At 46.4% G+C, this 13,960-nt stretch overlaps 1 protein-coding gene across 4 annotated transcripts in view; it reads right to left on the reverse strand.

The window, feature by feature from the left end:
• Wwox (WW domain containing oxidoreductase) overlaps nucleotides 1-13,960 on the reverse strand; it is a 930,576-nt gene that overhangs the window by 422,491 nt on the left and 494,125 nt on the right. For 2 of the 4 annotated variants that reach the window (XR_015450909.1, XR_015450905.1), the window contains exon 8: nucleotides 1-13,960. This exon is cut by the window's left edge and continues 186,475 nt beyond it; it is cut by the window's right edge and continues 202,509 nt beyond it. The exons of the other annotated variants lie outside the window; for them this stretch is intronic. The gene's annotated coding sequence lies outside the window, so the exon portion shown is untranslated. 4 annotated transcript variants of the gene reach the window in all.

Raw genomic sequence — 13,960 nt, forward strand, 5'->3', positions numbered from 1 at the left:
CTTTACTTTTTGGTACTAGGGATTGAACCCAGGGCCTTCACACTGAGCTACAATCTCAGCCCCTTCTTTATTTATTTATTTATTTATTTATTTATTTAATTTCATTTTGAGATATGTTCTAGCTAAATCACTAAGTTGCCCAGCCTAGGCTAGAACTTGCGTCCTCCTGCTTCGGATTCCCAGAATGCTGAGATCACAGCCATGAGCAACCATGCCTGACTCAAACGACCATTCTTGTGAGCATTACATGCATTCTGTGTTATATACATAAAAGCTAAAGCCAAGTATTGTGAAATGCAGAGAAATGAGGAGGGGAGAAGCCAGAACAGGCCATGTGCTAACATTTTAACCCTTATCATGGAGTAAAAGAGATGAGAAAACTGGTGCTCCCAAGGTATGGCGCAGTTCAGGTCAAGGAAACCTAAGGAAGGGAGCATTGTTCCCATTTTATAGACAGAATCCGAGGCTCCAAGAGGTCAGAACATTGCCCCAAGGGAAAACAACTGCTGGGGGCGAAAAATAAATACATGAAAATCCTCAACTGTCCTTCCCATGAAGGCATGCTGCGTTGAGCGGTGTCTCCTGGGCTGAGACAGGCGCTGGGAGAGTGAAGGGCCAGGCTCACCTGAACAGTGCTGACGGCTACACGGCTTCGAGAAGGGCACCGGCCGTGCACTGAACAACAGCACGCTTGACAGGCGTAAGTTCCAACATTCCCTTCCCGGAGATAGAGAAGGCTGCAGTCAGAAGGCAGAGGCCCAGCCTGGAAACCCGGGTTCAGGGTAAATGCTTCCCTGCTTAGAAGTTCAATTCCCCAGCATGATTAGAAATGTGTTTGTTTGTTCGTGTGATATTCAAGCATCTGGAGTCTCTGGCTTTTAAAATTTCCTTTTCAGAGACCCTGACTCCTGCTTCATCAGCATTTCCACAGGAGATGTGGGGAGAAGCAGTGATTTGGGTGGGAGACCATCAAGGTGGCCAGGCTGCCAGGGTCACCAAGGCAGGGAGGGCTCTTCCGCAGAAGCAGAAGGGAGGAGAAGACAAGAGGCCCCATCCACATCCAGCCGCCTCCCTCCTGGATCTGGTCCTGGATCATCCTCCTGCCTAAGGCAGCAGCCTCACAGGTACCCTCGGGAAAGCCTTTTCCGTCCCCACCAGCGTGGCAGGACTCCACAATCCCAGAGACTTACTGTTGAGCCCATGCCCTTTAGGAAAGGAACAGAAAATTCTATGAAAACTTGGGAGGGGAACGGAGCCCTGAAGGTGTGGGTTCCCAGCAAGCCTACTGCCACCCTCTCAGGCAGCAGGCAAGGCGGGAGTTCTGATGGGGTTGGGGGTGAGGACCAAGGCTCACTGGCCCGAGGGCACAGAGCTGCTCTTAAGGTGCTGGCTGAAAAGGTGCGCACAGAAAACCTGATTCCTGTTTGATCTTCCTGTCCTTGCTTCATCTTCTCATTCTTACCTTTGGCTTTGGACCTGCACATGAACCCTTTTCACCCACCCCTCCCTCCATCCACTAGCTCTCCCGGAAGTGCTACAGGTCACTTGTCTGGTATTTCCTGGTTTTGTTTCGTTTTTTTGGTACCTGGGATTGAACTCCTCGGGTCCTTGTGCTTCTGCAGCAGGGGGCGAAACCACTGAGCTACATCCCCGGCCCCGGCTGGTATTTCTTGAGGGGCCTCATCCACCTTCCTCACACAGTAAGCTGAACTCTGCTGGAGGAACTCATGGAGCCGATTCCCCCAAGAGCCACTTCCGCAAGGCCAGCTTCCTGGTTTCAGAGCAGGGGAAGGGAGTGCGGGAGAGGGAGGAATGAGCCTGGGATCAACCAGGGGAGGACTTTGAAAGATGAACAGATAACTAGATAGCCAGGTGTGGCAGCGCCACCTGTAATCCCAGCACTAAGGAGGCTGAGGCAGGAGGATCGCTGTGAGTCCCAGGCCAGCCTGCACCACACAGCAAGTTCATACCAAGCCCTTACCTGGCACCCGTGACCCTCCAGACCCTGCTGTAAGTACTGCACATATTATTACACATTTTCTTCTCACAGACACCCCGGGAGAGATGTGCTACCATTATTGCTGCCTTAATAGAGTGACTGACTGATTGCCAGTGTGGGGACTGAACGGAGGGCCTCATACTGACCCTCATCTCAGCATCCCCCCCTTAAAGACAAGGTCTCTCTAAATTGCTAAGTTGCCCGGGCTGGGCTCGAACTTGCCATCCTTCCGCCTCAGCTTCCCAGAGTGTTGAGATTACAGGCATGTGCCACCACCTACACTCCTTTAGAGTTGTAAAGATTATGCACAGAAAGGTTGAGCGATTTGCCCAAAGTCACACAGCTGTACCTGACACACCCTGGATTCAAACCCAAGCAGCCAGGCTCCAGACTGTGGTCCTCCTAAGACACTGTCCCTCCTATGATGGCGTCCACTGAAGACCCCTAATAAATACCAATTCCTCGCCCTCCGCCTCTTGAGATTCTTTTCACTAGAGTTATTTGGGTCGATTTTCAATAAACTTCAATCCTCTGGGTGCTGTGTTGTTTACTTGCTTTCATTAGGGAGCAGTCGCTCAATAAATACTCATTAAGCACAGGTGGTGTGCAGGCATCATGCTAGCAATGACCGGCTGTCCAGCTACTTCTGGAGCCCATGGTCAGGGTGACCACAGGGTGGCTGCAGCGGGGCCACTGCAGGCCCTGAAATTCCACAAGCAAGGCAGCACATGCGTATGCAGCACGTGAGCATACACCACAGCCCCAGGAGGAACTGCTACAGAATAGGTGACCTCTGAATGGTGATGTGGACTCTTCCCAGGCTCCTGATATTCTTTCTTCCTTTTCTCCTCCCCCTTCTCCATCTACTTCCTCTCCCTCCTCTTCTTTCTCTCTGTTGTTGCAGTCAGAGAGTCTCGGGCAGGGTAGGCACGCACTCTGCCACTGAGCCACACCCCAACCCTTTTCATTTATTCTGACACAGGGTCTCACCCAGCTGTCAGGCTGGCCTCAAACTTGCCATGACAGCTGAGACAACAAAAAGACAGAAGTCCTGGAAGTCCAGGTGTTTTTGGGAAACAAGTTCACCCCTCAGTCAGGAGCCTTCCGTGTTGTTAGGAAACAGTGCTGAGAAGGTAGACCTAGATTACAAGTCAAGGTAACCCTGATAACATCTGGCATATCATTGTTTCCTCAGTGCACAGATACCATTTAAATGCAGGAAGACTTGCACGTAGTAAGATATGTCACTCTGGCAACTAGCCTGTAAGATAAGTTCTATCGTTCTTCTCTTCAAGATGAGGAGAAAAAGCACAAAAAAATGTGTCATTTGCCCAAGGCCAAACTCTAGATGTGGTACAGCCTAGATCCAAATCCAGGCAGTTTGTATTTGAACTAAACATAAAATAGTATTTTTACATTAGAATTAAACATAAAGATACTGAGACATTCAAAGTGGAAAAAGTGATGTTACTGTGCAGTCATATCTTCCCTTGGGTATATTTCATGGCCTCCCCCAGCCCAGTGCTAGGGATCGAACTCAGAGCTTGAATACATGGTGGATAAGGGCTCTACCACTGAGCCCTTAGGCCTACCACTGAGCCCCAGCCCTGTAACTTGTAATGTTTGAGTCTGGCCTTCTGAAGCAGTGGTTACTGGTGGGCTACCTGTGGCCCGGAACTTGTTTTTGTAAATAAAGTTTTATTGAAACATAGATGGTCTATTGATTCATAGTGTGGCTGCTTTTATCAAAAGTCTAAGTTGAATCGTTGTGACCATTTGAACTGCAAGTCTGGGGATATGTATTATCTGACACTTGACAGAAAAAGGTTGTCAACCCCTTTTCTAGAATAATACGTTAATTTTATAGTTTCCATTTTAAATGTATAAATGGTAATCTCTACAGAACTTTGGCTGAAATAATACTACATTTATAAAAGTGTCAGAAGAGTAAGAAAGCTTAAATTTCATCATATTTACAATTAAATTTATAGGATACATAAAAAGTACATTCTTGAGAAGTTTGTTAGTAAAAGTCCTTTGGCAATAAGTCAAAATACTAAACTATAACTAGCTTAATATGTAAAGGCTTTTACCTATATTCACAAATGAGATGAAACATTATTGTTGAACTCCTCAAAACCGACTGTGAAAATTGGTCAGGTTTGTAAACAGAATAAGAATTGTAAGTTGAACTTAAAAGCTTAAAGTAGAGCTAGAATTTGAAATGTATAATGTGAATAAAATGAATTTTAATTTTTAAAGCCAGGCTAAACCTCTTGACGTGCTCTTTTCCATGTTCATAAAGGCTAGAAAACATTTTTTTTAAATCCCATTAACAATCTGTATCTCTCATTGCCTTCTCTCTGCATGTTTCTGGGGTTGATATTAACCCTAAGTGAGAGGAGTGTAGCACCAGTCTAAGGTTTTATTGTCAGCAGTGCCTGCAAAACAGACCCAAAGTTGGTGGCTTGACCCAGTTTACACTGCAAATCCTTTTGATCAGGGGCCATCCTGGGCCACAGAATCTCCTGCCAGAGAAACCTCAGGGAAAGACACCAATGTAGGAGTTAGACACACATGCACACACAGACACACACACGCCTGCGCACGTAATGCCCACGGTAAAGCTGCTTTAGTACCTCCAGAGTACTTATGCATCACGAAGCCCTTACAAACATACCCTTTCTCTTGACTTACTGAAATGGTAGCTGTTCACTGCTGAATGTGAGCACAGAGAGGAGAGAAAGGTGGAGTGGTTCCTGCCTGAGAGCACGACTTTCAGCAAATCGCTGATCCTTCCACGTTGTCCAGCTTTGAGCTGAATGCTGATGGCACAGGTTACTGTTTTGGACAAAGCAGCATCTGACACTGCTTAGCCAACTGCCTGGCACACAAAAATAAGGATAATATGGGCTTCAACTGATGCCGCTGTGACCGGCCACAGTTCCAGGAAAGCCCTGTGAGGTGGGAACAGGCATGATCAGCTCTCTTTGACTAGGCAGTTGCCCAGGGACCCTGCATTCCTGATTCCCACCCCTCAGTTCTCTCTGTTACATCCCCCGCCTCTCCTGCTGCACCTCACACTTGACCCTGCAGCAGCATCACAAGAGGACTTCCTGACTCAGCCTGCAGGAACAGGCTAACAAATTCTCAGATGATGATCTGCGGTCCCTGCTAGAGAAGCACTGGTCCCACTTAGTGCAGCCCTGTTAAGGACCACACCTATCCTCTCCCCACCCCGACGTACATTCGCTGGTGGGATAAGAAATGACTGACATCTGATCAAAGATCAGTGGTGCTCTATTGTGTTGTGTTAAGCTATATAATTTTTGCCAGGCTCCTGGCTCTTGGTTCCCTTGGTCAACGACTTGCTCCCTCGTTCCTTTGGTCCCTTTATGTGCATCCCCTCTGACTTGGAATACACTGTGTGCTTTCCTGCTGTGACCTTGGCTGCTGTCCACAAAGCCTGCCTTTGCAGCTTGCCTCTGCCACCTCTGGTCCAGTCCCCGAACCCTCCTTGGCAGGCCGATGCCTCACAGGTGGGACCTGCATGCTACTATCTGATGGAGTCAGCTAAACACCCAATGACCTACCTCTCGCATGGAAGACAGGGGACTCTGATCCAATACAAGGACATCCACGTGCTCCTCATCAAAGCACACAGACACAACAGACAGGGCAAGATGGGCGGAAACGCATTTACTGGCTGCCTGCTTTCCTGCTTCCTGCTTGTTAAACCAGGGAGGACACAGAGAATTAAAAGGCAGTGGGAGAAGAAGGGAGGAGCTTCGCTCCCCCAAGCCTAGAACCTGTGAATGCCTGTGTATACAAATACTATAATAATATAATGGTAACATGAAACAAATACTAGCAGAGCTTTAAAAGCTTAACAGTAGTTTGACAACAAATATTCATATTTCACTTGCAACTTACTAAGCCTTTGTGCCTGTAATCCCGTGAGTAGCAACACGGTAAATGAAAGTAGCAGGCAGTCTAGATTAATAATATCTTGCTTCATATTGGGAGAGCACTTGAAAGGAGGAGTTTGCTTTATTTATTCCATGTCTTTATGGTCCTGGTATTGGAACAGACTGGGGCTTCTAAGATTCGACCGGAAATATTCATAGATGTGTTATTAATGTATGGGAAACTGAAGGGCCCACCTCAAGGTTTAAGTAGGCCATTTAGAAACAGCCAGGAGTCAGGGTGAAGAGACAGAGCAGGATGCAGTCAGAAGCGTGGTGGGGTGATTCGAGGCTTAAATCAAGAGCAGGAAGAGCACCTTTAGTAAGCTATAATAGTCGATATTCTAATAAAGCATTCTTATGAGAAAAAGCAATCTGTTCACATATGAATTCTGCCATATGCTTCCTTCTTTTCATGGTCTAGAAGGCCATGTCAGTAATTTCTAGCACTTACGTGGCCACGCAGGCTGCCTTTGCCGGTTAATGTGAATAAATGGGCTGGATTTACTGTTTTTCTAATGCTCAATATATAAACCATGCAGGCTGCTACCAGAAGCAAAGTGGAATTTATGGGTTTGCATTGAATTCCAAATAGATTAGAGAGCAAAGCAACGAAAAGCAAGACTGACGTGTTGTCTAACATTTCTGGGTGAAGGCTGCTTCCCCCTTGATGGAGTGAAGGGCATTGTTTGGGGAGAGGACCTCTGAAGAATGTGACTCTTTTCCTAGCACATCTGCAGAAGCACAGGAGAGCAGTCCCAGCTCAGCCACAGGATAACACTCTCTGCCCTTGGACGCCAGCCCTAACTAGTGACCTTCCATTTCTAAAGCGTCTTTAAAGCCTGATGTTTTCATGTGGCGTCACCTCCCTGTCAGCTGGGAGGGGGATGGCTGCAGATGGCTGAGCTCCGCTGACTGCTTCGTACATCACAGGATTTAACTTTCAGTGTCTTAAAACACACCTTTCCAGTGAAAAGAGAGGGTGTTCACAGGCTGATTAACAAGCTGAAGGCTGGAGAGAAGAGTGAATTCAGGTCTGCTCCACATCAGCATCCAGCAGTTTGGGTAGTGTTACTATCTGGTGCTGCGGGGTTGCTGTGTGCACTGTGGTGCATTTATCAGTACCATCACCCTCCACCTGCTGATGCCAACAGCAAGGTCCCCGCCCCTGTCCTGTCATTTTGGTAACAACTAAATATGACTCAAGGTACTGGCAAAGGTCTTCTAGGAAGTGCCAGGTCTCCACTGCCCTACAACAGCACTTGGAATACTTCTCTAAGCCTGTTTGCTTCCATATACGTTTAAACCAAGATGCTCATTTCTAGGACAGTGTAGTTGTCACTGCAGCTAGAGATCACCTGGGGGAAAAATGGGAGCAGGTGTAGCAGTTGGGGAAGGCAGCAGTTCTGCAATGGAACTCGGAAGTGATAAAGGAAACAAATGGAAACTTAATAAGAATATAGAGGTGGATCCCTGAGGTACACGGAGGGACACAGGGTCATGGGGGACCATGCTCTTTGGACGGTTAAAAGGGCTCAGCCACAAAAGCTGACCAGCAGTCAACATCTGAGTTGGGAACCCAAAAATGGGGCAAATAATTGCTTTTACCATACATATCTTCTGTCACAAAGCAAGGTGCATTTACAAGCATCTTGCTGAACCTTCAGAGGAGAGCAAGTTAAAAGGCAGCTGACAAGCTGCAGATGGTAAATAAAAATGAATAATATGACGTCCATATGCAGGACTCTCGTGTCCTCCCATGGACACATCCCTCCTAAGAAAGGCTTCCCCAGGGGTAGAAGGGTACTGAAAGACTCATCTTCTCTCTCTAAAACATCTCAGAAAGGATGCCTTACACTCCAAAATGTGTGCAGGTTTTTACTATCAAAAATTCCTTTACCTGCCAAAGAAGTTGACTCTTTAGGAAAATGTGCTTTGATGTACTGTGGCTTCTAATAAAGCCCTGTCATTGGAACTGGACCAGAGAAAACTGGGGTTGGGAAAACTAGGGCTATTCATACACCAGTTTAAGCAGCAAGAAGTTAAAGAGCTGGGTGTTGAGGGAGGGGGTGTGTGTGGCTGTGATTCCAGTACTCTGAAGGCTGAGGCAGGAGGATACTGTGTTAGAGGGCAGCTGGGGCTGCACAGTGAATTTAAGGACAGTCATGGACTATACGGCCCGACTCTGTAATAAATAAATAAATAAATAAATAAATAAATAAATAAAATAAATAAGCAAGCAAGCATGAATCAAACATGGTTTCCTCACTGGTATTTCACAGGGACCATAAATAACATATTCATGGGAATTCATGGGCAACCTGAGTCCTTTAACTTATAGCTTCCTCAACTGCAAGCTCTATGCACACGGGGCGAAAGGAGAGATTCCTGCATATGGGCCTTGAAGAGAGGAACAGCTGTAATCTACAGGTGTTCTCTGGAAGAGTTCTCTGGAGCCCAAAGGCAGGCACTGCTAAGCAACAGATGTCAGCCAGGTGCAGCCCCTTTGCCGTGGGCAGCCTTACTGTGCTTCCTCATAAACAAAGGAACTGATGAAAACAGATCTCCTTCAAGGCGATGTATGCTTTGGTGAGGACTGCAGCATTGGAAATGGGTAAAGCTTTCTCATGCCCTTTAGGAAAATCTTTCAAATATTCAAAAGTTCTTGGAAGACAACCATTGCTGCTTCTCCTCCACTTACTCTTCTGAGTGAGAGGAATGAACCATGTGGAAGCTCTGGAGTTAGACAGTCTGGGGTTCAAGTTCACCCACACTCTCTTCCTGACACCTGGGCTTCCTCATCTGTGAGCTGGGAGTTAATCCCAACTCTATCTCCAAGGGCTGATGCTCTGTAAGGCATCTCTGGGCCTCAGGAAGGGTTGCCATTCTTGTCATCTTTGTCAAATGATAGTGACATTTTGAAAACACAATGATTGCAATCCTTCTGGAAGGAAAGAAATCAGCACCGTCAGACAGGATGGAGAGTCAGGTGTTCCTCCTGCCACCAGGCAGTCCAAAATCTGGAATCACAAAGTACAGCAGCACAGCAGGAATTCTAGGCCTGGGCTGGACACTTAGCCCCGCACTGTACAAACGCCAAGGGAAATATGGTGCTTTGGCTTTTATGAACTTCTGAAGCAACAAAGACTTGTGTTCAGAGCACTCTTACTTTCTAAAAGGAGTCATTAATGAAGTCAGAACCCATTAGTGAAGATGCATCACGTGTATCTGCTCAGTGGGGACAATCAAAGGGGTCGAGGAATGGCACTGGACATATAGAGAGGGGCCTGGTTGCATGCACAAACAGATGATGCCCACAGAAACCTCAACACAAAGGCTTTGGCCACTGTGATATTTGAAAGTCCCCAAGTACCACTGTAGCAAAAAAGAGAACATCCAGCCACCTGGCAGAGATGACAGGCACTCTTGCGATGTCCATGCATGTGGCTCTTTCTACTGTACTGTTTATACTGAATCACTGGCAGCGCCCGAATAATTCAGGGATGTAATGGCAGAAGTTTATTCATACAACCATCCAGGCTATGGCTGGAAAATGCCTAGATGGAAGCAGAAGATGAAGAACCAGATCAGGAGGATCCTTTTGAGCTGGGGCTATGAATGTATTGATGTAGGCATCTTATTTCTGCTGAGCACTTTCCTATCATCATTCAGCCACCATTGCTTATGTGGTCACACAGGCACTCTGTGTCTGGCCCCAGAGCACACAGGATGCTGGCCCTGAAGACTTGCTTCTAGTAGACAGATTGTTAAAGAAAAGAAAAAGATTCTCACATTTGTTGAAATGGTCAGAAAGATGTTACTCGGAATTACTGCAATAGGAAAGAGACACGGGTCTCAACTCTGAATACAGTAAAGACAGCTAAGGATGCAGAGCCAGGGAGCAAATGAGACTGAGAGTAGGGGTGTTCTGCCTTAGCCCATTTCACAGGATTCTTGCTGAAGGCAGGCCAGAGCAATCAGATATCAAAGAAGAGTCTCTTTCTACACTGACTTAGACAGGCTCTTACAAAGGGCAAGGGCAAGGGCAAGGCCTAGCTAAGAACTGGGCTCTGAGAAGCCTAATAATTTTGGCCAAGGAGAGTCTGGTGGCAGGAAGGGTGAAGTTGCTCAGGACACTTTGGGATTCAGCAAAGGTGTAAGGAAACACAAGGCTTGGGATATTCGGGGGAGCACGGAAGGGAATTAGCAAAGGAAATGCTAGGCAAGCAGAGAGCACAGCACACACCAAGTGCAGTTTGGTAAAAGTGAAGTAGTTGGATGTGACCTGAACGGGGTTTCTCTGTGTGGTCACTGCTGACATTCAGGACTGGTGACGGTGGGGTGCGCGCGGAGGGGGCATGCTGGCCTCCACCCATGCAGATTCGGGTAGCACCCCATTTCCCCGACACTTGTCCAAGTCCTGACAACCAAGATCGCCTCCAGATCCTGCCGGGCATCCTCTGAGGGCACAGTCACGCCTGGTTCAGGAGCAGCGTGAGCCAGAAGAGGGGCAGGACAGGAGCAGGACAAACAGGACAGTGGGCTCCCTGAGGAGGGCACGCGTGAGCACTTTAAAGTTCCAGGAAAGATGGCAGCGCCTTCCCTTCTCAGCATGTGGCGATTTTAGATGCCAAAGTGGCAGAAAAGATGGAGTGCAGTGAGTTGGGGCATAGGGAACGGGAACAGTCAGCTTTGTCAGAATCTGCCTAAAAAAAAAGGAAAAAAGTAGCAACTGTTACAATGAGTCATTATGAATGATCTTTGTAAATTAAGAGTTTTGGAAAAATCTTCCTATTTCTGATTAACAAGCAAGGTTTCAGATGAGGCAACAAAACACAAAAAGCGAGCTTTCTAGGGCTGAATGAGTCCAGGTTTTGAAAACAGTTGTATATCTTGTCACTGTTATCTGTGGTGCCTCACATTTATTTCCAGTTGACAAGCAAAATGCATTCCTGTGGAGGAAAACTTTTAAGAGTGAAAAACAAATTCGTAGTGTGTGTGCCTGAGGGGCAGGTAGCACTGTGCCATTCTACAGAGGTCTGAATAACCCCTACTTCAGTGACAGTGAGCAGCAGTGACCGACCAGTGGCAGGTTCATTGGCGCCATCCAGATCTGAGCCCACTTGCCTTTCCTTTTTCACTTCCAGCACAATTAGCAAAAGAAAGGGAGTGAGCTGTTTAACATGCCTCTCCAGCTAATTTTTAATCTGTTCTAATGCATGAATTTAAAAATGCCTACTTGAGAGCTGCAGGGATTACTAAATAATAAACCCTGAAGGTTCCAAAATCCGGTTAATAGTCAGACCTGGAGAATATGAAATATAGTGTTAATTTAGGATAACATAATGCCTAAAAATGAAGCAAGTTAGGTCTAATTGAGCTATGAACTACTTGCCTTGTATCGTGCAATAGAGGCCACACTAACCGAGGGTTGCCGAGCTTAGATAACCATTACTCTTAGCAAATATGTTTATTGGGGTCTCTCTCTTCATTACCCAATCTCATAAAGTATATGTCTGCATATTCCGATAAAACATAAACAGCAAGGCAGAGTCACAATTAGGATGCCTTGAGAAGCAACATCATAAAGCAGTATCTGTCTCCCAATGATTGTTCACTTAACTGTGATAAATATTTATCATCAAGCAATAGAAAAATCCTTAAACAACTGTAGCCCTCGCTGAAAATGTACAAGGCTTTTTACACTTTCAACTCTTCCCTTTTGATAGTACAAGCCTTTAACCTGAAAGATGATTTGATGAGATTCGAGGACTTTGATTTTAAATTTTAATTATGTGGTAGGAACACTGCGAACATACTAGGTTCGTACGTCCAATATCCACTAAAAGCAACTTGGACTTGCTGTTATGGCATGAGTGAGGACAACGGGAGGGTGTGAAGAGGATGGAAAAGAAACAGCGATGATTCTGGAAGTGAGTCAGTGTGCAACCTTTTATGCCATCACTACTCTCATTGGAAAAATGTGCTTTAAATGATAAAATAAAGATGGAAATAAGCTCCTTAATGATCCCTACTCTCAATGGCCATGATGTGTCAACTAGGGAAACATAAGGAAAACTGAGATGTATATCCTGATGCTCTACTTCAATCGCGTGGCTCAGGCTCTAGCTGCCCGGATGTGGGATCTCTATATTACCATGTGGCGTCATGCACAGTTGAGAGAAGAATGTTGTATAAGAAAAGAAAAGAGCTTTGCCTGTTGGGTGGGTTTCAGGAGTGAAGGCCAGACAGGATGCTTTCTACAAGCAGACTTCTGTCTCTGTTAGGCAGACAGCTAGAAGGCACGTGGAGTTGGGGGCAGAGTCCTCTCTTGTATCAATGCCTCCGAACTTCTGGGCCATTCCTAGAAACAGCCTGATTCCCATCAACACGCCCGATATCAGTGGTCCTGCCCTGGCATTGAAAGTGCTGGAGGGATTGTGCAAACACGGATGGCTGTGTCCTCCCTGCTGTCTTGGATCTAAGATATCTGGAGTGGGGCCAGGGGATCTGCATTTCTAACAAATTCCTGGTGATGCTTCTGATGCTGCTGGCCCCAGAGCCACGCACAAGAAGCAGATTTCCACAGCCGAGGAACCGTCTAGAAGATACCACTTCCGAGGTCACCTGGCACAGAGAAAGTGAGTGTCTTTCCCTAACCTATAGATCCCACATCTATGGCACTTCTTTTTCCTCCTTTATCTCATTCCCTATTTCTTCCTTTCTTTGCCCCATCCTTCTGCCTTTCCTTTGTTTTACTGATATCTCTATGCTACTTCCTGATTTCCTCCACCTATGCTCTGTGCTCCACTCTCCTCCCTTTCTTTCATTCTTTCTTCTTCCTCTCAACCTCGTCCCCATCAGCAGTGATCAGCCTCCCATCAGGCTCTCCAGAGTGACTGAGACCACAGAAAAGCCCCACATGGAAGAAAGACACCAGCCAGGGGCTCATTCCTTGGTAAGCAGCATGAAGGCGATTGTCACAGTCATTTCGAAGAGGGAGGATATAAATCCAAGGCAATGCATTCAACAGCAGAGGCCTCTGCCTTTTCATTTAGCACCACATAAACAGAACACACATTGCTACGTGAAATATACATAGAACTGTCGTTGTGTGGATACATGGCTGGCAGACTGAGTGGGTTTTCAGCACTGATTCCCATTTTGGGGGCTAGTTTTGCATTTAGGATGAACACTCCCCAGGTCAGGTCCGGTTGTAACGTGCACTTATCCCCTATGCTGGATCAAGATGTGTAACAGAGGTGACTATTATAAGAACCTTTCTAGGTGAAGAACTGCCTTTAACAGACTTGGTTCTTTACAGGTACACTGTGTAGGCCTCTGAATATTAGATGTATACAAAATATCACAGTAAGTGTTATTAGGCTATAGAATAGCTTCCTGAGGGGAGGCAGGGGCATCCTGGGGTCTCATCACTTGAGTCTTTTGAAATGAGACTGGACCGAATACTTGACTACACCAGTAGGGAACAATCCTACTCTGGCCAAGGACAGACAGGATGACCTCATAGATCTCCCCCATCCTTCTGGGATCATAAAGTCAGAATGGAAACTCTGACTAGACCTCATGCTGCAAGGGGAAGGGGAGACACTAGCAAGCTGAACAGCAGTATCTCAGAGGCTGGACCATGTTACAGTGAATGCTGCGGAGAAAAACTCTACAAACTGTGGCCAAAGGATACCCCAGAACAAAAATCAAAATGGGGACATTCCTGGTGCACTTTTGCAGACACTCACGAAAGATAATATGTGTCCCCAGGTTTCTGATACATACTGTGAGCATTTCCAGGCTCCAACTGCAAGACGAGTGAATTACCAGTTAATTTCCTGGCTTGTTGTTGAAGATCTAACTGTCTCATGAAACACATATGGGAACAAAGAGAAGCTCAGTGAGGTGACAGCCATGGCACCTTTGTAATTTAACAGAATGTGGCCCTTTTTAGTTACAGTTCAAACCTGTTACCTGGAAAAAGGTA

This window comes from Heterocephalus glaber, unplaced genomic scaffold (assembly GCF_053883595.1).
Source record: "Heterocephalus glaber isolate CG9 unplaced genomic scaffold, H.glaber_assembly_v1.0 deba00000071, whole genome shotgun sequence".
Lineage (NCBI taxonomy): Eukaryota > Metazoa > Chordata > Mammalia > Rodentia > Bathyergidae > Heterocephalus > Heterocephalus glaber.